This window comes from Sciurus vulgaris (genome assembly GCF_902686455.1).
Source record: "Sciurus vulgaris genome assembly, chromosome: 1".
NCBI lineage: Eukaryota > Metazoa > Chordata > Mammalia > Rodentia > Sciuridae > Sciurus > Sciurus vulgaris.
Genome location: NC_136461.1, coordinates 143,812,936 through 143,836,329, shown reverse-complemented (window position 1 = coordinate 143,836,329; position 23,394 = coordinate 143,812,936). Strand labels below are relative to the sequence as shown.

Below are 23,394 nucleotides of genomic sequence, written 5' to 3'. Positions count from 1 at the left end.
GAGATGAAAGAGCAAATGCAAGCATTGATTGATCGCACCAATCGACAGTTAAAAGAGCAAATACAGGAAGCAAAAGATCATTTCAATAAAGAGTTAGAGATATTGAAAAAAAACCAAACAGAAATCCTTGACATGAAGGAAACAATAAACCAAATTAAGAACTCCATAGAAAGCATATCCAATAGGATAGAACACCTGGAAGACAGAACCTCAGACATTGAAGACAAAATATTTAACCTTGAAAACAAAGTTGAACAAACAGAGAAGATGGTAAGAAATCATGAACAGAATCTACAAGAACTATGGGATATCATGAAAAGGCCAAATTTAAGAATTATTGGGATTGAGGAAGGCCTAGAGAAACAAGCCAAAGGAATGAACAATTTATTCAATGAAATAATATCAGAAAATTTCCCAAATCTGAAGAATGAAATGGAAAATCAAGTTCAAGAGGCTTACAGGACTCCAAATACACAAAATTACAACAGACCCACACCAAGGCACATTATAATGAAAATACCTAACATACAAAATAAAGACAGAATTTTAAAGGCTGTGAGAGAAAAGAACCAAATTACATTCAGGGGGAAACCAATACGCATATCAGCAGATTTTTCAATCCAGACCCTAAAAGCTAGAAGGTCCTGGAACAACATTTTTCAAGCCCTGAAAGAAAATGGATGCCAACCAAGAATCTTATACCCAGCAAAACTGACCTTCAAATTTGACGATGAAATAAAATCCTTCCATGATAAACAAAAGCTAAAAGAATTTACAAAAAGAAAGCCAGCATTACAGAACATTCTCAACAAAATATTCCATGAGGAAGAGATGAAAAACAAAGAAGCAAATCAGCAAAGGGAGGAATTATCCTAAAGGAATTGTCAAATAAAGGAGGAAACAAGTTGTGTCAAACAAATAAATAAACAAAATTTAAAAATGAACCAAATGACCGGGAAACCAAATCATTTCTCTATAATAACCCTGAATGTTAATGGCCTGAATTCATCAATCAAAAGACATAGACTGGCAGATTGGATTAAAAAGATCCAACAATATGTTGCCTGCAAGAGACTCACCTCATAGAAAAAGATACCCATAGACTAAAGGTGAAAGGATGGGGAAAAACATACCATGCACATGGACTCAGCAAAAAAGCTGGAGTATCCATCCTCATTTCAGATAATGTGGACTTCAAGCCAAAGTTAGTCAGAAGGGATAAAGAAGGTCATTTCATACTGCTTAAGGGAAGCATAAATCAGCAAGATATAACAATCATAAACATCTATGCCCCAAACAGTGGCTCATCCATGTATGTCAAACAAATCCTTCTCAATTTCAGAAACCAAATAGACCATAACACAATAATACTAGGTGATTTTAACACGCCTCTCTCACCACTGGACAGATCTTCCAGAAAAAAATTGAACAAAGAAACCATAGATCTCAATAACACAATCAATAATTTAGACTTAACGGACATTTATAGAATATACCATCCAACCAAGAGCAAATACACTTTCTTCTCAGCAGCACATGGATCCTTCTCTAAAATAGACCATATATTATGCCACAAAGCTAATGTTAGCAAATACAAGAAGATAGAGACACTAGCATGTATTCTATCAGATCATAATGGATTGAAGTTAAAAATAAATGAAAGAGTAAAACACAGAAACTATTCCAACATCTGGAGATTAAACAATATGCTATTATATGATGAATGGATAACAGAAGATATTAGGAAAGAAATTAAAAAATTCTTAGAGGTAAATGAGAACAAAGAAACATCATATCAAAATCTCTGGGACACTATGAAAGCAGTACTTAGAGGGAAATTTATTTCATGGAGCGCATTTAATAAAAGAAGTAAAACTCAACAAATAAACGACCTAACACTACAGCTCAAAGCCCTAGAAAAAGAAGAACAGAACAGCACCAAAAGTAGTAGAAGACAGGAAATAGTTAAACTCAGAGCTGAAATCAATGAAATTGAAACAAAAGAAACAATACAAAAAATTGACAAAATAAATAGTTGGTTCTTCGAAAAAATAAACAAAATTGATAAACCTTTAGCCACACTAACAAAGAGAAGACAAGAGAAAACCCAAATCACTAAAATTCGGAATGAACAAGGAAATATCACAACAGACAGGATTGAAATACAAAACATAATAATTAGAAGCTATTTGGAAAATCTATACTCCAACAAAATAGAAAATTTTGAAGGCATCAACAGGTTTCTAGAGACATATGAATTGCCTAAACTGAACGAGGAGGACATAAACAATTTAAATAGACCAATTTCAAGTACTGAAATAGAAGAAGTCATCAAAAGTCTACCAACAAAGAAAAGTCCGGGACCAGATGGGTTCTCAGCCGAGTTCTACAAAACCTTTAAAGAAGAGCTCATTCCAATACTTCTCAAAGTATTCCATAAAATAGAAGAGGAGGGAACCCTCCCAAACTCATTCTATGAAGCCAATATCACCCCGATACCTAAACCAGACAGAGACTCATCAAGGAAAGAAAATTTCAGACCAATATCCTTAATGAACATCGATGCAAAAATTCTCAACAAAATTTTAGCAAATCGCATACAAAAACATATTAAAAAGATAGTGCACCATGATCAAGTGGGTTTCATCCCAGGGATGCAAGGTTGGTTCAACATCAGGAAATCAATAAACGTAATTCACCACATTAATAGACTTAAAGTCAAGAATCACATGATTATTTCAATAGATGCAGAAAAAGCATTTGATAAAATACAGCACTCCTTCATGCTCAAAACACTAGAAAAAAATAGGGATAGTGGGAACATTCCTTAACATTGTAAAGGCCATTTATGCTAAGCCCATGGCTAATATCATTCTAAATGGTGAAAAACTGAAAGCATTCCCCCTAAAAACTGGAACAAGGCAGGGATGCCCTCTTTCACCACTTCTATTCAACATCATTCTTGAGACTCTGGCCAGAGCAATTAGACAAACCAAAGAAATTAAAGGGATACGAATTGGGAAAGAAGAACTCAAACTATCCCGTTCGCTGATGACATGATTATATATTTAGAGGAACCTGGAAATTCCACCAGAAAACTCTTAGAACTCATAAGTGAATTCAGTAAAGTAGCAGGTTACAAGATCAATGCCCATAAATCCAACACATTTTTATACATAAGTGATGAATCTTCAGAAAGAGAAATTAGGAAAACTACCCCATTCACAATAGCCTCGAAAAAAATAAAATACTTGGGAATCAATCTCACAAAAGAGGTGAAAGACCTCTACAATGAGAACTATACAACACTAAAGAAAGAAATTAAAGAACACCTTAGAAGATGGAAAGATCTCCCATGTTCTTGGATAGGAAGAATTAATATTGTCAAAATGGCCATACTACCTAAAGTGCTATACAAATTCAATGCAATTCCAATTAAAATCCCAATGATGTACCTTACAGAAATAGAGCAAACAATTATGAAATTCATCTGGAAGAATAAGAAACCCAGAATAGCTAAAGCAATACTTAGCAGGAAGAGTGAAACAGGGGGTATTGCAATACCAGATCTTCAATTCTACTACAAAGCAATAGTAACAAAAACGGCATGGTATTGGTACCAAAATAGAAAGGTAGATCAATGGTACAGAATAGAGGACACGGACACAAACCCAAATAAATACAATTTCTCATACTAGACAAAGGGGCCAAAAATATGCAATGGAGAAAAGATAGCCTCTTCAACAAATGGTGCTGGGAGAATTGGAAATCCATATGCAACAGAATGAAACTAAACCCATATCTCTCACCATGCACGAAACTAAACTCAAAATGGATTAAGGACCTCGGAATCAGACCAGAGACCCTGCAGCTTACAGAAGAAAAAGTAGGTCCAAATCTTCACCTTGTTGGTCTAGGATCAGACTTCCTTAACAGGACTCCCATAGCACAAGAAATAAAAGCTAGAATCAACCACTGGGATAGATTCAAACTAAAAAGCTTTCTCTCAGCAAAGGAAACTATCAGCAATGCGAAGAAAGAGCCTACAGAATGGGAGAATATCTTTGCCAATCATACTTCAGATAGAGCACTAATCTCCAGAATCTATAAAGAACTCAAAAAACTTTACTCCAAGAATTCAAATAATCCAGTCGACAAATGGGCTAAGGAAATGAATAGGCACTTCACAGAAGAAGATCTACAAGCAATCAACAAACATATGGAAGAATGTTCAACATCTCTAGTAATAAGAGAAATGCAAATCAAAACCACCCTAAGATTCCATCTCACCCCAATTAGAATGGCGATTATCAAGAATACGAGCAACAACAGGTGTTGGCGAGGATGTGGGGAGAAAGGTACACTCATACATTGCTGGTGGGGCTGCAAATTAGTGCAGCCACTCTGGAAAGCAGTGTGGAGATTCCTTAGAAAACTTGGAATGGACCCGCCATTTGACCCAGCTATCCCACTCCTTGGCCTATACCCAAAGGACTTAAAATCAGCATACTACAGAGACACAGCCACATCAATGTGCATAGCTGCTCAATTCACAATAGCCAGACTGTGGAACCAACCTAGATGCCCTTCAATTGATGAGTGGATAAAGAAACTGTGGTATATATATATACAATGGAATATTACTCAGCCATAAAGAATGATAAAATTATGGCATTTGCAGGTAAATGGATGAAATTGGAGAATATCATGCTAAGTGAGATAAGCCAATCTCAAAAAGCCAAAGGACGAATGATATCGCTAATAAGTGGAGGATGACACATAATGGGGGGGAGGGAAGGGTTAGTGTTAGGGTTAGAGTTAGGGTTAGGGAGGGGGGCAAGTATGGAGGAAGGAAGTACTGTATAGAGGGTAAAGAGGGGTGTGAGGGGTGGGGGGAAGGGAAAAAATAACAGAATGAATCAAACAACATTACTCTATGAAAATTTATGATTACACAAATGGTATGCCTTTACGCCATGTACAAACAGAGAAACAACATGTATCCCATTTGTTTACAATAAAAAAAAAATGGATAAATAAAATAAAGGTATCATGTCCAACTAAAATTAAAGGGGAAAAAAAAACCCCTGAAGGTTGCAAAGGTGTTAAATTCCATCATATCCCCATTTAACTCACCTATTTACCTGAACCAAAGCCAGAAACATCTTAGAACTTGACTATGGATTACCATAAATTTAATCAGACAGTAATGCTAACTGCAACTGCAATTCTAGATGTGATATTTTGGGTTGAAGAAAATCAGCACAACCCTGGTATCTGATATAGGACTAGTGATGTGGCGAATGCTTTCTTTTCTCATAGCGTCAGCAAGGGCAATGAGCAACTATTTGCCATGAATACCTAATCCCTTTCGTTGTCTAACCTGATGGCCATGTCTGAATTGTCATAATAAAATAGTCTGGAGAGCTGTGATCATATTGATGGTCCATAGATCACCACACTGATAGACTACATTATGGCACTGCCTTAATTGGACATAAAGAGCAAAAAGTACCAAGTACCCCGGAAACCTGTATAAACACATAAACAAGTGAAGGGATAGGAAAAAAATTTCATGGAAGTTCAGGAGTCTCCAAGTCAGTGGTTTTTAGAATTCCACTTGTCTGAGGCAGGATGTCCTATCTCAAGTGAGAGAAACAGCCATACCTTGCCTTATTTATCTGAGAAACCCAGGAAAAACAACTGGATGCTTCCTAACTGGACATGCTGTTCTGACCCATCCACTGGAAAACTATGAAGCTGTTAGTTTTTATTGAAGCCCATTCAAAGAGTGGGTCTGTAACAATGAAAACTGCTCTTACCTTTGAGTCTCTGCCTTAGCACACCCAACTGTAGGAGAAATGACCTAATAGGGATTTGTTAAGGGTCCTATAATAAGCATCAGGAGAATAAGGGCTGCAGATCCCTTAGGGTTTGCCAACAACTACTGTTCATTTGGTTTCTGACTTGTTACTAGGCCCTGGGAGAGATTAGATAGTTGCCTATGGAAAACCAAGAAACTGGGCAGTAAGAACATTCATCGTGAACAAAGCATTATTTGATTCTCCAAATCACAAAACTGGACATGCACAGCAGCGTTCTAACTCAGTATAGTAAAAGCAAGATTGGGCGTATACAGGTTTGGCTGGTACATGTGAATTGCAGAGATAAATGGTACAGACCTCCATGGTGGCAGAGTTAGGATTTGAACCTGGTAGTCTGATTACAGGGCTCATTAGATCATATTGTCTTCACGTATATGCTTTAGAGTCTTCTAGGGATGAATGAAGGTTTAAAAACCTTACATTTCTGTGTTTTGAGACAGAAAAAGGTCTCACTATATTGTCCAGGCTACTCTTGATCTCCTGGACTTAAGCTAGCCTCCTGCCTCCATCTCCCAAATATCTGGGACTATAAACTACAGATTACATTACAACAGTTTTCATAAACTAACTTCTAAGTGGTTAAAAGTAAAATTGTGAAAAATTAACCCTAATATTATTATGAATTTAATGCATAATAATTCTATGAAACTAAAAGGAATTAAAATTCTATGAAATCATCCTCTGGTCAGGCAACCAAATAGGATAAAATGAGACAGGGACTGACATAAAAACTCACAAATAAGAAAGAACAGGACAAAAACCTATGTTGTTCATGTGGGAAGAAAAATTGAAAATTTCTGCGGTTCATAGGTATGTAGGGCTTTTCAAAAAGCAAAAGGAGGGCTGGAGTTGTGGTACAGTCAGTGGTACAGTCCTTGCCTCACATGTGTGGGGCACTGGGTTTGATACTCAGCACCACATAAATAAATAAAATGAAGGTATTGTGTTCATCTACAACTTAAAATTAAAAAAAAAAAAAAGCAACAGGAAAAAGATCAAATTCTACTCTGCTGGTAAGGCACAAGATAATAACACACAGTGGTTCTCAGGGGCAGCTGACTTGCTCAGGAGTAGGTCACATGGCCCCAAAGAGACAAATTCATTAGATGCTAACCCATAATGGAAAAATTAATCTCACTATCCACCTCATGAATCAATTCAGACAAGTCCAACAAGACAGAAATAAATAGGTCGAAAAAGACTTTCAGAGGTCAGCCAGATCTTAGGAAGGACAGTGAATTTGCAAGGGTAATGTAATAGCTAGTAAATACTATATAATGCTTCCCATCTGGGGGCAATTTTGCCCTGAGGGGATATTTGGCAATGTCTGGAGACTCTCAGATCTCTTACTTAACCTGGCGGCAAGGCAGGGGTCAGGAAAGATGCTAAGCCTCTACAAGGCCCAGGACTGCATTGTTTTTGTTGTAGGGGGTCTACAGGAAAAAAAAAAAAAAAAAATCTGGTCCAAAAAGTCAACAGTAGTGAGATCAAGAAACCAGCATTTATTGAGCACTACCACCAGGCCTGTTTTAAGCATCCACATCTAACACCTCATACAATCCACACAGCAACCTCTGAGGTAAATATCATTATTCCCATTTTATAGATGAAGAAGAAAGCTAGGCTATGAAAAGCACTTCCACATGATTGCACAGCTGTGGATGGCAGCATCCTGACTCACACCATGTCCTTCAATTTCTTATCCTACTATTGTATGCATCCTCTCATAGCAAAGGCAGATTTTGATTCTATCACCAAGGAGAGTTGGAGTTTGGGCAGCAATGGCAGGAGCACCAGGCTCTTGACTTTCCTCCCTTGAAACATCACATGCAGACATCTACACAATAGCTTGGCAGAGAGCTGGCCCCATCACAAAGACAACCAAGGGCTAAATTATGAAATAAGGAAGACACAAGAAACGATACTGTTTAAGGACCTGGTTTTTAGAAAAGGAAGGGGGAGTTTATCTTTTTTCAAAAAACATTTATAGATTAAATTTCTTTTTTTAAATTTGGAGCTATAAAAAGTAGGAATATAAGTGGCACTCTGTGGTGGAAAATCACCCAAATTCTTATGTTAAAATTTTGTTGATTCAAATACTTCTTAAAATTTGTGTACAATGAATAAAAAAAAAAATGCTGCTTAAAAATAAATGGACATGTTGGGTGCAGTGGCACATGACTTTTTCCAACAGGCAGGAGACCTGCGAAACCAAGGCTAGCCACCTGGGCAACCTAACAAGACCCTGCCTTAAAATAAAAGGGTGGGAGATGTAGCTCAGTGGTAAAACACCCCCAGGTTCAATCCCAGTACTGCAAAAATAAATAAATAAATAGCCATCACTCAAGACTTTTTAAAAGCAATTTTCTCTTTGCTTTTTTATATGTCATTTAATCTACTGTATGCTGATTACATCTTACTCATCTTTGAAACAGTAAAAAAAAGAAATAAACAAATAAGAAGGGTAAAAAATTCTTCTGCTTGCCTCTAAAAAAAGAAGTGTTTCTGAATCCTATTTCCTTCACATATCAAAGACTAGTGGATCCTACTCAGATTATAAAGTAGATGTAAGTTATTAGTATTCACTCTTACCTAATATGGCAAAGAGAGAGGATCGAAGATTTATAACAAAGAACAAAGAGAAATAAGGACAAGACTGTCCCAAACAAAAGGAATTAGGTTTGAAAGAATTGTAAGTTTTCTTCAGCAGGAGCACAGAACTGGGTACCAGTATTTGAGAACAATGGTACCTAAAGGTGGAAGTTAACAGGAACACAAAAGAAAACCCATGCATATAGAATGCAATACGACAAAATTTCTAGAAGATAACAGAAGAAAAACTAGGTGACTCTAGGTGTGGTGATGACTTTGTAGATACACCAAAGGCATGTTCCAGCAAAGAATGTTAAGAGAATGAGAGGACAAGTCATGAACTAGAAGGAAGTATTTGCAAAAGATATTCAGTAAGCTGGGTGCAGTGATGCATGCCTGTAATACCAGTGGCTCAGGAGACTGAGGCAGGAGGATTGCAAGTTCAAAGCCAGCCTCAGGAACTTAGCAAGACCCTATCTCAAAAATAAATAAATAAATAAATAAATAAATAAATAAAATGAGCTAGAGATGTGGCTCAATGGTTAAGCTCCCCTAGTGTTTAATCCTTAGAAAACATAAAAAATTAAAAATTTTAAAAACCCTTGGGGTGGGGGAAGGCATTCAGTAAAGGATAATAATATAACCTATAATATATTAAAAAACTCTTAAAACTCAATATTAAAAAATAGCCTAATTTAAAAATGGGCAAAAGATCTTGACAACTCACAAAAGAAATTATACAGTTGACAAATAAGTATATGGAAAGATGCTGCCTACCATATGTCAAGGAAAATGCAAATTAAGACAAGAAGATACCAATACAAACCTATCAGAATGACCAACTTCCAGAAAACTGACAACATCAAAGGCTGGTGAGAATGGGAGCAACAGGAACTCTCATTCATTACCAGTGAGAATGCAAAATGGTACAGTCACTCTGGAAAACAATTTGGCAATTTCTTACAATACTAAAATAAACTTTTACTGCATAATCCATAAGTTGTGCTCCATGGTACTTACTCAAAGGAATTAAAAACATGTCCACACAAAAACTTGCAGGTGGATATTTATAGCAGATATATAACTGACAAAACTTAGAAGCAATGTAGATATCCTTCAGTAGATAAATGGATTAAATGGTACATCCAGACAATGGAATATTTTTACTCTCTATAAAGAAATGAACTATCAAGTCATGAAAGCCATGAAGGAAACTTATATACACATCACTAAGTTGACAAAGCAATCTGAAAAAGTTTCACACTGTATGTATCCAACTATTTGGCATTCTAAAAAAGGCAAAACTCTGGAGAAAGAGTAAAATGATCAATGGTTGCCAGGAGTTGGGAGGAGAACAGAATGAAAGGATGAATAGACAGAGAACAGAGGATTTTTAAGGTATAATCTGTATGAATCTTAATGGCAGATAAATGCCATTATCCATTTGCCCACAACCACAGAAATGTACAAAAGCAAGAGAGAACCCTTATGTAAAACTATAAACTTTGGGTGTTTATGTTAATGTAGGTTCATCAATATAACAAATGAAACACTGTAGTGGGGAATGTGATAATGCGGGAGGCTATGCACATGTGGGGAAGGGGGCATATAGGAAATTCCCATACCTTCCTCTTAATTTAACTGTGAAACTGAAACTTCTCTAAAAATAAAAAGTTAAAAAGGCACAAACCCTGGGCATGGTACAGAAATCAGGTGGGAACTAGTTTGGGAACTGGAGACTAATCCAGGAAATAAGAAAAGGGATTAGAGTGGCTGGGGGAGGATTATTCATTTTAAATTACATTAAAAGCACCTTCCCAGGAAATTCAAACCCCAAAATAACTGATTTTTGGTACTGAATGTCTACTGTAACAGTATTTAATCTGTGTCTGTTTATTTCCGGCCTCTCAGGGTACTAGCTCCAAACATATCTGAAATGTTTCAACAGAAACAAAGCACATCTTTGTCACATCTGTAAATTAGGTTCAAAGCAGAATAGATTAAAAATCCAACAGGATCTATCAATGAAAGATACATATTAACCTTCTCCCCTTCCCTCAAACACATCACATGATGAATCAGATACAACTTTTCCTGTTTTCCTTCCTTACCAACATATCCTTCCTTTAATTCCCAGTCTACCCACCTCTTTGGTTTTCCCTCATTCTGTAATCACAATTAGTTATGTTTTCCCTGAGCTTATCATACCTCATATTTGAAAGATCTTTTATTTATCCTAATTCTTATGATATAGGAGTTTAAAACAATAAACCAATATACATACAAAAAAAATTAGCTATGTTGGGACAAACAATAGAGAACAGTGTGAATTCAACAATTTGAAAGCGATGTCCAAGAACCTCAACAAAGTCACAGAGACCTACGGAGTTCCTGAAACGGGCTCTATATTTATTACATTCAGGGAGGGGAATGAGTAAGGGGGTGAAAGTACTGACAGCCCTTTGTTTTCCATACTAGAATTAAAACTACCAGGATAAGGAGGAAAGCCCTATACTTACGCCAACATGCCTCCATTGGTGCAGAATCTTACAGGGTAGGGACCCTAGCAGTGGCAGCAAGTTTGTGCCCTATCCTTCTCTGCCTCCCAAGTTCACTGGTCTCAATCACAAGAACAGCTGTACTCTTCCAACTTCCCAAGCTTTTCCATTCAGAGTCACTCTTCTCCTAGCACATCTTGCAGGCAGATGTGAACTCAGAAATCTCCAAGGACAATTCCTAGAGGACTGTCATTACTGGCAGAATGAGGAGGCCTAGGGTAAAGCTGGTTGTGACTGTGGAGGCTGTGTGAAGAATTTGGACTGAGGCATCGAAAACAAAACAAAACCTACAGAGTCAACAATCACCACCAAGTCTCAAAGTCTTTTTGGAAAACCTTAATCTATCTCTGCTTCTGTTCTAATGCCCTTACAATCCTTCCACAGTAGCCAGAGTGATGTGAACTGGATAATTCCACCCCTTTTATATCTTTTCCATGACTTTCCACTGCCCCTAGAATAAAATCCAAACTGAAAGACAGCCTACAGACTACTTGCCCAGCTATATTCACTGGGCCTCTTGCCCTCTGTTCAGAAGACTCCTATTTAGAACAACCTTCTCCCTAGTTTGCACACACACCAAACTTTTTCCCATCTCTAGTCTGTCTCTTGTACCTCTGGTCCCTTCATGTGGGATGATTTCCCCTCAGCTCTTCACACAGAGGCCTTTGTTCAAATGTCACTTTTTGTGATAAACCTCCTAAACACTGTAACTAAAATGTTCCCTCCCCAATTTATCTTCTGCCATCATCCTGTTTATTTCCATTTTAGCATTTATGGACTGCTTCTAGGATTGTATTTTGCTTGCTTATTCAAAGCTTCCCTAACTGGGGTATAGGAACTTTGACCTATTCACTGCCATGTACCTAGAAGGCCCTAATAAATATTTATTTAATTTATTCATTTAAAAGGTAAAAGAGACATGCTTAGAAATTTAACTTGTCAAATTATGCCAGTGAGATCTTCAAAGTAAACAGTGCTTCATCATTCCTTCGTCAATCTCCTAAATCATCACTTTCTGCCTCTTTACTGGGTCACCCCAGTATACTAATAGGCTAGGATAGCTTAATAAAATCCTCCCTAAAAATACAGATTTACTTCTGTAACAGTTACTTACATAGTGCTCACCATGTGCTGGGGATGTATCCCTAGTCTGTGCCCCAATTTTAATTACTTAACACCTTTAGCATTTTAAAAACAAGAATCAGGATAAACACAGATGCTTACATAGTATGGTAAAAGGAAGCTTCACTCCAGAGCAAGTATTTGCTTTCAAAATTCTTCTGATGGTAAAACTGTGTTAGCACATAAGAAGACATTTTCCAAAGCACACAAATTACAACCAATTACCTATTTAAATTATAATATATATAATGACATTGTAGCACATTTGAGCCAAGTCCTTTTATTGGCTATATTATTATAAAATATGTAAAATTGTATCTTAAAAGTTTAACAGTTCAAAAATTAGGACCTCTATGTGCATTTTCCCTACTAACTCCCTCCTATCAGTAGAAACTGCAGCTTCATCTAGAAATGATGAAATAAATTTACTTATACCTATAAGTACTCAAAATCAAGAACAGAGAAAATAAGGCTAATGCATGCCCTAGAATGGAAAAACCCAGTTAAAGTTTGCAAGATAACAAGATAAAATTAAATGTCAGAAACATCTATAAAAATCCTTAAATTAAGTATTGATCTGAAAGTCACAAGTAAAAGAAAAACACTGACTCAAATGGAATATGTGCAAGGAGATGGCTGTAATGTAAAATTAAGTAAAACGTGTTAAACCAAATGCAGATATCAAACTTAACTGTAAGACTGAACAACAGAAAAATTCAAGTATCTTCTATCTACCACCTTTCTCTGAATAACTAAAAAACTTCTGGCATATATGTTCATATATCCAGCAATAAATGAAGAAAAAGGAGTGAACTTTTTTTAGATTAAACAATGAAAGGTGAATTAATTCCCACAAGACCAGAGAAGAGAATGTTCAGTCCTATTCAGTTCAAAAAACAAAACAGAGAAAGAGTATAATGTGTGTCCAAAGACATAAAACAAAATATAATTTAGGAATAATATTTCACAAGAAATTCAAAGCTATAGACATTGCTCCATAAAGTCTGCCTTGTCCCAATGGTTTCTGAGTAAGATTACTGTGTATGTTTTTAACATCTGACTATGTAAGTGTTGAGTATGTTGCTTTTCCTATACCCACCTGCTTCTACAAACTCAGAACTGGATATCTTCATTTTTATCTTTTGACTTAATACTGAATTTCCCGTCATTTTCTTTATATGTCCATCTTGTAGAAATAATTGTTGCAGTTCAATCTTAATGATTTAAAGGTCTATTAAACAGAACTTTAATTTTATTTTATTTAAAAAGCAGCCAAGTGGACGTGGGTCTTATATTTCCTTTAAAAGTAACTGAAAAGAAAACAAATTAAAGGAAAAGAGATAACAGGAATTTTTCTGTGTGTGCTTCCTGGAATTTATGTGTGTGCTTCTTGTCCTTCAGTTTATATTCAGCAAAAAAGAAAAGAAAAATGCTCAAAGAATTACAATTCAAAGTAGAATGTGATAAATTCTCTTGAAAGTCATCAGAACTCAGAGGAAGACAAAACCACCTTCAACTAAACTTTTCTACTACTGTGGGGGGAAGCTTGGAGGATGAGCACACAAAACCGAAAGGGCAGCAGAAATCTTCAGCTCAAACAGGGAAAAGCTATTATTAGTCCAGTTTATCTGAACAACTACCTACACTGGGGAAAAGTGCAAATCATTAATAAAAAAAAAGGAGAAAGTGTTATGAAGCAATACTCATTTCCGGACTATATAAGACACTGCCATTAAAGCTTACTTTAATGCCATTATCTTACTTTCATGTTTATAAACCTAAGTTGGAAATCACTGTTTTTATCTGTAGGAGATATAGCCTAAAAATGTGGATTTGAGATCACATTGTAGGGAGTTTTGAATGCCAGGCTTCTCACTGTGGATCTCATTCTGCAAATGAGGATGTGAAAGTATTTGAAAAGGGAACTGCAAGACCGTAGATGTAGAAGATGGAATGAATAAAGGGACACAAAGAAAGATGGGTTCAGCAACGACATGAGTGTCAGGTTCACAAAAAACTGACAGGTGAAATATTGAATGTGGGGTGCAAGATAGGAGGAAGAATTAAGATCGCCTCAAGGTTTTATTCCTGGGTAACCGGGAACTAGAAGTGGGGTGGGGGGGCAGGGCAAAATGACAGTGAATGAGCTTAAGTAATTACTAGTCTTGCTAGAAATGTCTACATCAGATCCACACATCTGATACCTTCTATGTGCTAGGCCCTGCTTCCAGGGACTTAGGATACAGCAGTGAACACAACTGGGAAGCACCCTTAGCCACATGGAATTACCCTCTAGTGGGAGACAACCGATAATGAGTAATTATATAAACAGGTAAATATATATTATAGGATGTGTGGGATTGTGTGCAATTTTAAATAAGGTAACATCTGAACAAATACCCAAAGGTGAGGGAGTGAGCTATGCAAAGAGCTGGGGAAGAGTCAGCAACTAACACCTCAATATCTCAAAATAATTTCATTCCAAAATGCTTTTGAAGTTAGCAGCAACATTGCAACACACTTCTCCAGGACCCAGTCCTATTTCCTTGGGCAAGCATTCAGGGTTCCATTTCCTGACTCTATCCTGTCTAATTAAGAAAACGTCACCAATAACACAGTGATAACAAACTGCCAAGTAGGTCAATTTGTTTATACTGGCCATTTACATTCTGTACATATGAGAAAAGGGCTACAATTTAAACAACAAAACCAAAGCACTGTTAGAACATGTTTGTACAAAACTTAAGAAGACAATCATCTTGTTCTCAAAGCAATAATTGATGTAGCAACTTTGAGACTTGTGATTTAAATCAAAGGTGCTGAAGAATGATTATGAATCATGCAATTAAGCTACCAAGCAGAATGTTGCTGAGAGAAAAACCATTCACAGTACCATAAAACTGTCAAAAATAAAAATAGTAACTATCATCAAAACTAGAAGTTATCCTTCTGATTTTACAATTCCTTGATCAGTATAGCTGAATCCCAGTCTAAGTTTGGCCATTGTTGATTCTGGGTCTCTGGCACCACATCTTTATCTGTAACGACCAGCTAATCTGATTTTTCATATCCCTTTAAATTCTGAGTCTATATAGCAAGCCATGATGTCTGTTTGCCTATTTTGGATGCTCTGGTTTACCTACTCTTGCGATAATAGAATAAGCACCTAGATCAAACAGAATAATTCATAAGTTCTGTATAAAGTGACAGGAACTGTTTCTAAACAATCCTTCTCAACTCGGTACTTAAAATGAGCCTACATTCACCTAGAGGTGATACTTTTTTCATATCTCTTTTAGAACAGCCTTCAAGACTGAGGTGTCTGAGGGTTGGAGGTTTAGTTAGGTGGTATAGCACTTGCAGAAGGCCTTGAATTTGGTTCCCATCACTGCCAAACAACAAAAAAGACTGGATATCAATACATTCCAGAGTGGATATGATTTAGAACAAGGAGGATGAGCCCTCTTCTTGTAGAACCCATCTTACAAAAACTGTTCCAAAGTAATCCCCAAACATTTCTAGCAATGCCTCTAAGGAAAAGGTGTAGGTTTTCCGGTGATGACAAACTTTGGAGATTAATGATCATCTAAATACATAATAAAGAAAAGAGCCAACACTCATTGTTGCCAAGCATTAGGGAACATTCTCTCAATCTTTACAATCTTGTAAGTTTGGGACATATGTGAGCACTACGGCTTAGAGAAAGTTTTACAGTTAATTAGTTGACTCGAATCCAGACATTCCAGCTTGAAAGCTGAAATACCTGATATTCCCATGATATATTTATTCCCTGGTGCCCTTATTTAAATAACAGTCCTATTACCAGTCTCACCTTTCTCGCAAACTGAACAACAGTCAATATAAAGCCATCCCGCAAGGTCCCATTGCAAAAGTTTCTCCTACAGTCCTGAACCACGGACTATAAATGTATTTTAAAGAATAAAAGAACTTAACAAGTACCTGAGATTTCTCGAGATTTGAGGAGGAGGTGTGTGTGGATCAACTCAAAAGTTCTCTGTTCGGGAGCAGAGTGCTGCGAAGCTAGAGCACCACCTGCTGCGGGCCCGGCGGCGTCTCCAGCTTCGAAGTTCACCCCAGGGGGCCGCCCGACCGCCCGCGCCCAGCCTGCCTCTCCAACTCCGCGCGCGGAAATGGCACCCCGCCAGTTCTCCCAAAACACACCTGCCCTGGGGGCGCCCGTGGGGTTCCTCCACCTGGCCCGTGCGGTACTGAGACCCCCGGGTTCCCCGCACGAGCTCGGCGAGCTACATGCTTACCTTCGGGTACCCACCTCCGGCGCGTGGCGACAGGGAAGTGCCACACCACAACTACGCCACACTTGGCCGGGCGCTGCACCTCGCCGCGCCACCCGCTCCCAGCGGCGAACGCCTAGCTCCGCGCCCGGGCCCAACCTCCAGGCCCCGCCCCTCAATGAAGGGTCCGCCCTCACCAAATCACAGGCACCGCCTCCCTACCGAAGAGGCGGGTCCTCCGCGCACTCGGCCCCGCCCCCAGCACGCTCGGGGCGCTAGGGCTAGAGAAGTGCAGGCAGGGTCAAGTCGGGGGAGGCCATAAGTAAATATAGGCAGTGTGCGGGAAGCCTGGGCATGTGTAGCACCGGGGGAGGAAGGGCTGGATGCCGACAGACAAAAGAGCGAAAAGGGCAGTGAGCTCCACCGGGGGAAGATAAGAAAGAGGGTTGAGAAGGGAAAGACAAAGCACTTTCCCCAGGTTCCAGCCAAGACGTAGGACCAGTTGAGATCTTAAAACAACAAAGTTCACTCATTCAGGTCTTCGGCATACTCTCTCCTCAGGCAGAATAGAAGTCACACACGAATTCGGAGTTACAAGAGTGAGAAATCATTGGGAATGGTATTCAGAGGGGCTAAGAACAGAGGTAATGCCTTTACTAACACCCTTTGCACGTCCTGGTGCTTCCTTTTAAAAGACACTGACTCCCAGAAAGAATCCTCACTCTAGGCTTGAATTAATGTTAATTATTTCCTCTCATCTTAAACAGCTCAGGCACATTGGGAAAAAGGAAATACTTTACCCCAGGCAGGCCGAATGTGGCATATCTATATAAAAATTGTAGGAGGCCATTGTTTTTGGCCAAGCTCTTGCACTAGATCCCAACAGACCAGACTAAAAATCAAAACGTTATTACCCATGATGAAGTTCCACATCTCCAAATGCAAACTAAGTTGGGTTTGTGTGTGTGTACTGACTAGAGATTGAACCCAGGGACACTCTACCACTGAGTTTATAGCCGCAGCCTTTATTTTTCTTGCTAAATTGCTAAGGGTCTTTAAATTGCTGAGGAGCACGTGTTCCTCTTTGTCTCAGTTTTCCAAATTGCTGAGAAAACAGGCTTGTGCCAACTAAATTTTTATCTGATCTGGGGGAGGAGGGGTGTAGGGGTGGAGGGGGTATGAGAGAGCCAACTTTCCCCAAACAGGTCAAGTCAGCATGACAATGAAGTTCCCCTCACTTTAATCCTTATATCCATTAATCCCTAAGAAAAGTAACTGGAAGTAATCTGTTAACTTATCAATTTATCAGTTACTTTTCTATTGTTCTGTTTCTCTGCCCCCACTTTGCAAGGAAAGCAACGTTCCAAGTGATCATTCTGCTTTTTGTTCTTTAATTCTATTTTCTACAGTCCTTCCCCTCGGTTCATTGGAACATTCTTTCTATGATAGGTAAGTAGATAAATGGAGTTTATATAATATTAATTATAGAACTGCAAAATAAACCAATTAAGATCTTTATTTAACTAAATTGTAATATTTTACATGAATATTCATAGTGTGCTACTTAGAAAGTTGGTAACTGGGTATATAAATAAAGGGAAAGGAGATTAATTTTATTATTTCAACTATGAACGCATCCACGTTTGAAAAATCAAGTCAATAACTGATTTGATTAATAATTGAATCAAGACAGGGAAACAGGCCTCACTTTGCCAACAGGCAGGACTGACACACAGAAAACTATACTATATGAATTTCAGAAAAATACCAGGAGGCCAACCTAGCTGCATGGCCTTAAAGAAAGTCAGAATATCTGAAGCTCTCAATTTGCACATTATTAAAATAAGGAGATTCAGCCAGGTGCCCTTCCACACATTTGAGTTTATCCTGCCAGGCTCAACTCAAAAAAGGTTCAAGAAATGTTCATCAGGGTTCATCAGGGCTATTCCATTCAGGAACCACACAGAGAAGGTGGGAATTTTCAGCAGAAGTCTCCTTCTGGGATCTCTGGGATCAGTTCATTCAAGCTCTCCTTTCTGACTTTCCGTTTGTAATAATAAAAGTGTCATTCTTGTCCTAGCTCAAAAACTTTGACTTCTTTTCTCTCAATCTTGACATTTAGTCTCAAGGTCTTTCACTTTCTCCTTTACAGAGTCTCTTTAATTACTCTTCCCATTTTCATTGACATCTCTGTATAAAGTACAAATTCAAAGAATTTTTGATCTTTAAATTGACCCTAACCTACCTTTTCCACTTAATCTCCAACTTCTCTCTCTTGTGTACACATTGGTGTCTCCTCACTGTACAAGTATTCACAACATATAGCTAACATTCCTGCCACTGTACATGTCTACCCACTACTTCCCAGTTCAGAATAACCTCTGCTCAGTCCCAGCTGCTGGTACCAACACAAATACTCAGCTCAGGTGCCTCTCTTTACAATAAAATACTACAGTATTTTATTAAGATCTGCACCACTTAACCTGGCACTTAGCAGAGCTACCCTGGTTTTGTTATTTTTGTTATTGTTATTTAGAGTATTTATCTCTAAAAACTAAGCTGTAAATCACTTACTAGATGTACACAAGCCCCAGGCAATCCCAGCAGAAAAATCTATTTTCAATAGCTGAAGAAGCCTAAAAGAAATTATATATCCATTTACAATTAGGCTTTTAAGGTTACCTATAACAGCAAGATTCTCTATTTTTGTTTGAAATATTATATTACAGTAACACCAGTTACTTCATTCTAACCAAAAGCTTTGGTTGGCAGTTATAAGTGACTGATGTATAAAAATTGGAAAAATAAATTTTTATTACATAAGACTCATTGGAAGACTAGATCTTTGAGATTCCTGGAGATAAATAAAAAATAAAAAATAGTCTATCCGCTCTTTGTCATCCATTGCCCTAACAAGTTATATGCCCACAGTAAATGCTTTAAAATACATGAATCAATCTATGATTATTTTAAACTTTTCTCATGTTCTTTTTTTTCTTTCTCATGCTTTCTTGCTGTAACTAAAATAATGATTTTTTTTCTCCCACGCAAATAAGATAGAGTTTCCCCTTATATTTTCATAGAAATTCTCAAGAATAAGACAAGAATCACACAGTTGGACTAGAACACTTTTCAGTGTCTAGAAATAAACCCTCAACTCATAATAAATCCCCTACATGAGGGAGTTCTACATACTATTAAGATCTCCAGAAAGTAAATTTTCCTTAACCGCAGCCTTACCCAGATGGCACAAATAGAGGAAGAACCAAGTTTGCAGAATGACTACCAAGTAAGAGTGAAAACTGATTTGCAATCTATCAATGGCTCCTTGTATTTTGAAAATGTCACCGGCACATTTCAAGGAGGTCCCAGAGCTCTGAAGTCTGGCCCAAACAATCTATAAATCACTACTCACAGCAAACCTTCACAATGTTCTAGAGATTTAAGAAGTACTAAATGGGATTGTGGCTCAGTGGTAGAGCACTTGCCTGGCATGTGAAAGGCACTGGGTTCAATCCTCAGTGCCACAGACAAATAAATGAATAAAACAAAAGATCCATCAACTACTAAAAAAAATTTTTTTTAATTACTAAATAGGCAGACTAAATAAAAGTTACACACTTTGTTTTACAATGTGGTTGTACCAAAGGCAATTGGTTATATAGACTTTTGGAGCTTTTGTCTTCCTCTCCTTGAAATGTGAGGTGGCTATTAACAATAGAATTTTGAGGGACTTCTGAATTCAGCCAAGATTGAGTAGCAAGGACTAGATTGACCCTCCCACCTGAACCAACCAAAAGGAAAAAATAAGCAGACAAAATAAATGAAACGAAAATTTTCAAACTATTGGATATTATGCAATGAAAGCAAGTGATCCTCAGAGATGGAAAATAAGCAAGTTTATCCCAACTTGCTACATTCAGAGAGCTTACAGGGATGGGGGAGGGAATTCAGGAGAGCCCAAACAGACTCCGAGTTGAGCAAATAGAACTGGGAATCTAGAGAGAACAAGATAGCCAAATTTCACAAGGCAGAGTGTAAGAGACAATTAACTGCACGGAGAACCCCAGAGATTTCCAGGAGGGTTCTCCTTGAGAACTTTACAGTGCTCATCAGTGCATGCATGTAAAAACAAACAAACAAACAAAAACAAAAACAAAACAAAACAAAACCTGTGAAAGGTCCAAGAGATAAACCATTTGAAATTATTAGAGGAAACAATAGTGGGCACTTACACAGAGGATAAGAAATCATTGCTCTTTCCAGCAGGCTGACTAGAAAACCTCCTAGTTCCATGGGCAGAGTGTTCAGAAGAGTCTTGACTAAGTATGAGGAAGAATTCACTCTAGACTAGATGCTGTTTGCGTCTTGCCAATAAAAATCATAGAAATAAGATCCAAAAGGATCAAACAATTTCTAAGTAATTTAACTCCATCTCAAATTCAAGTACTTTATGGGAAAACAAAAATATCCAGCATTCAAAACTGAGTTCACAATGTCTGACATTCAATAGTCAGTACTGAATATCAGACATTCAGTATCACAAGTCATGCAAAGAAACAGAAAAATATGATCCATTGTAAGAAGAAAATTCAATCACTGAAACTGATCCACAACCTATCTAGATGTTAGAATTAGCACCCTAGAACATTAAATAAGTCACTATAATGCTAATATACTAAACAAAGTTAAGTAGAGATAAGGAAAGTATAAAATTATTTAAATTCAATTTCTAGAAATAAAAATAATCTGAAAGGTGAACATTATAGCAGGTGAGATTAAGATTAGACATTGCAGAGAAAAAAATTAGTGAATAGCAAGAGAAACTTTCTCATGAACTGTAGAGACAAAAAGAATTAGAAATAAAAAGTAAAAAATGAGCTACAGCTGATAAGCGGATGATGATACATAAGTGGGGGTGGTGGGGGGTAAGAGAAGAATGGAGGAACTTTGGATTGTGTAGCGGGAAGTGGGGGTGAGGGGGATGGGGGGAGGAAAGATAGTGGACTGAGATATCATTACTATATGTACATGTATGATTACATGAATGGCGTGAATCTACATCGTATACAACAATAGAAATGAAAAGATATACCCCATTTGTGTACAATCAATCAAAATACAGTCTGTAAAAATAAAAATTTTTTTTTTTAATTTTATAAATGAGCTATGAGGGGCTGGGATTGTGGCTCAGTGGTAGAGCACTTGCCTAGCATGTGCGAGGCACTGGGTTCGGTCCTCAGCACCACATACAAATAAAGCTTCATCAACAACTAATGAAAAAAAAATTTTTTAAAATATGAGCTGTGGGTAACTTTAAACAGCCCTAAATACTTGTAACTGGAGACCCTGAAAGAGAGGATAAGGGTGGTTTGTGGGAGAGGATCAGAAAAGACATCTGAAGAAATAATGGCTGACATTTTCCAAATTTGATGAAAACTGAACTCACAGATTATATAAGCTCAATGAATTTAAATTCTAGGAAAATGAAGAAAATGACACCAAAATACATCATAATGAAATTACTGAAAACCATAGATTTAAAAAAAAAAAAAAAAAAGCTGCTGGATATAGTGGCCCATGTCTGTAATTCCCTGCAATTTGTGAGGCTGAGGTTAGTCTGGGCCTCCTCCTCCAGCTCCTTGAACAAAAAATGTTCAAGGAAGCCCTACAAACCTAAGATAAGCTTATTCATATTTCTGGAAATATAGATGTGCACAAGAAATAAAGAGTACTGGAAATAGTAAAAATGATAATAAATATATTTTTATAATGTAAATCTCCTTAAAATAACAATTATTTTAAAAAATGATAATAATTTGTTGTGGATTTTATAGCCAATATATAAGTACAATGACATTAGTAGAATAAAGGCTAAGAGAAGAGACATGAAAATTAACTATTCTAAGCGTAAGTATCCTATAAGTAATGTATTATAATTCAATTGAAGATAGACTATAATAAATTAAGTTTATACACGTAACACCTAAAACCATTAATAAGAGGAAAAAAAGAAGTTGTAACTAATAAGCCAACCAAGGAGATAAAGTGGAATTGCTCAACCCAAAACAAGTCAGAAAACAAAGAAAAAAGGATGTAACACATAAGTCAAATAAAAATCAAAGAGCAATATGACAAACTTAAACTTGACTCTCATATAAATAATGGCATCAAATTTCGTGGTAAAAACATCCAGTTAAATAATCTGTCACACTGAATTTTAAAAAATCCAACTATATACTACCTACCAAAAAAAAAGACCCTGCACTTCAAATATGAAAACACAAATAGATTAAAAGTAAAAAGTTTGAAAAAGATATGCCATGTTAATGCTACATATTAATATGCCAAGAATATTTCAAAATAAACACTATTACTGGAGAAAAAGAAGATCATTTTGTATTGATAAAAGTCAATTTATCAAGAGACTATAATAATCCTAAACATTAATGCACCTAATAACATCTTCAAAGTAGATGAACAAAAACTGAAACAACTTAGAGGAGAAATAGACACATCCACAATTATAGTCAGAGGTTTCAAAACCACTCTCACAATATTAGCACAAGTAGAAGGAACAACAGCAGAAATATCGAAGATCTAAACAACACTACACCCTTCTTAACCTAATTGATATGTACATAACACCCTCAAACATAAAACTATATATTGTTTTCAAGTGTATACAGATATTTACCAAGACAGACCATGTTCTGTGTCATATAACCAGTTTCAATAAACAACAAAAGATTCATATCATATAAAAGTATGTTCTTTAATAAAATGAAATTAAACTAGAAATCAACAGCAGAAAGATGTTTGGAAACCCTCCAAATATTTTACATCAAAATATACGATTCTAACAACCCATGGATCAAAGAAGAAATAAAAGAAAAATTAGAAAATATTGTACTGAATGAAAATGAAAATTCAACATACCAAACTTTTTAGATAGCATTAACACGGTAATTAGAAGGTAATTCC

The 23,394-nt window shown here is 37.0% G+C and overlaps 1 protein-coding gene across 6 annotated transcripts in view; it reads right to left on the bottom strand.

Annotated features, from left to right (window-relative positions):
- The window catches only part of LOC306666185 (serine/threonine-protein kinase Sgk3), a 114,769-nt gene that overhangs the window by 52,103 nt on the left and 39,272 nt on the right, over window positions 1-23,394 (bottom strand). The window contains exon 1 of one of the 6 annotated variants that reach the window (XM_079148110.1): window positions 16,435-16,589. The exons of 3 other annotated variants lie outside the window; for them this stretch is intronic. The gene's annotated coding sequence lies outside the window, so the exon portion shown is untranslated. Of the gene's footprint in view, window positions 1-9,303; window positions 9,415-16,434; window positions 16,590-23,394 lie in introns of those variants that run through there. 2 more of the 6 variants (XM_079148113.1, XM_079148111.1) reach the window with 2 other exon arrangements.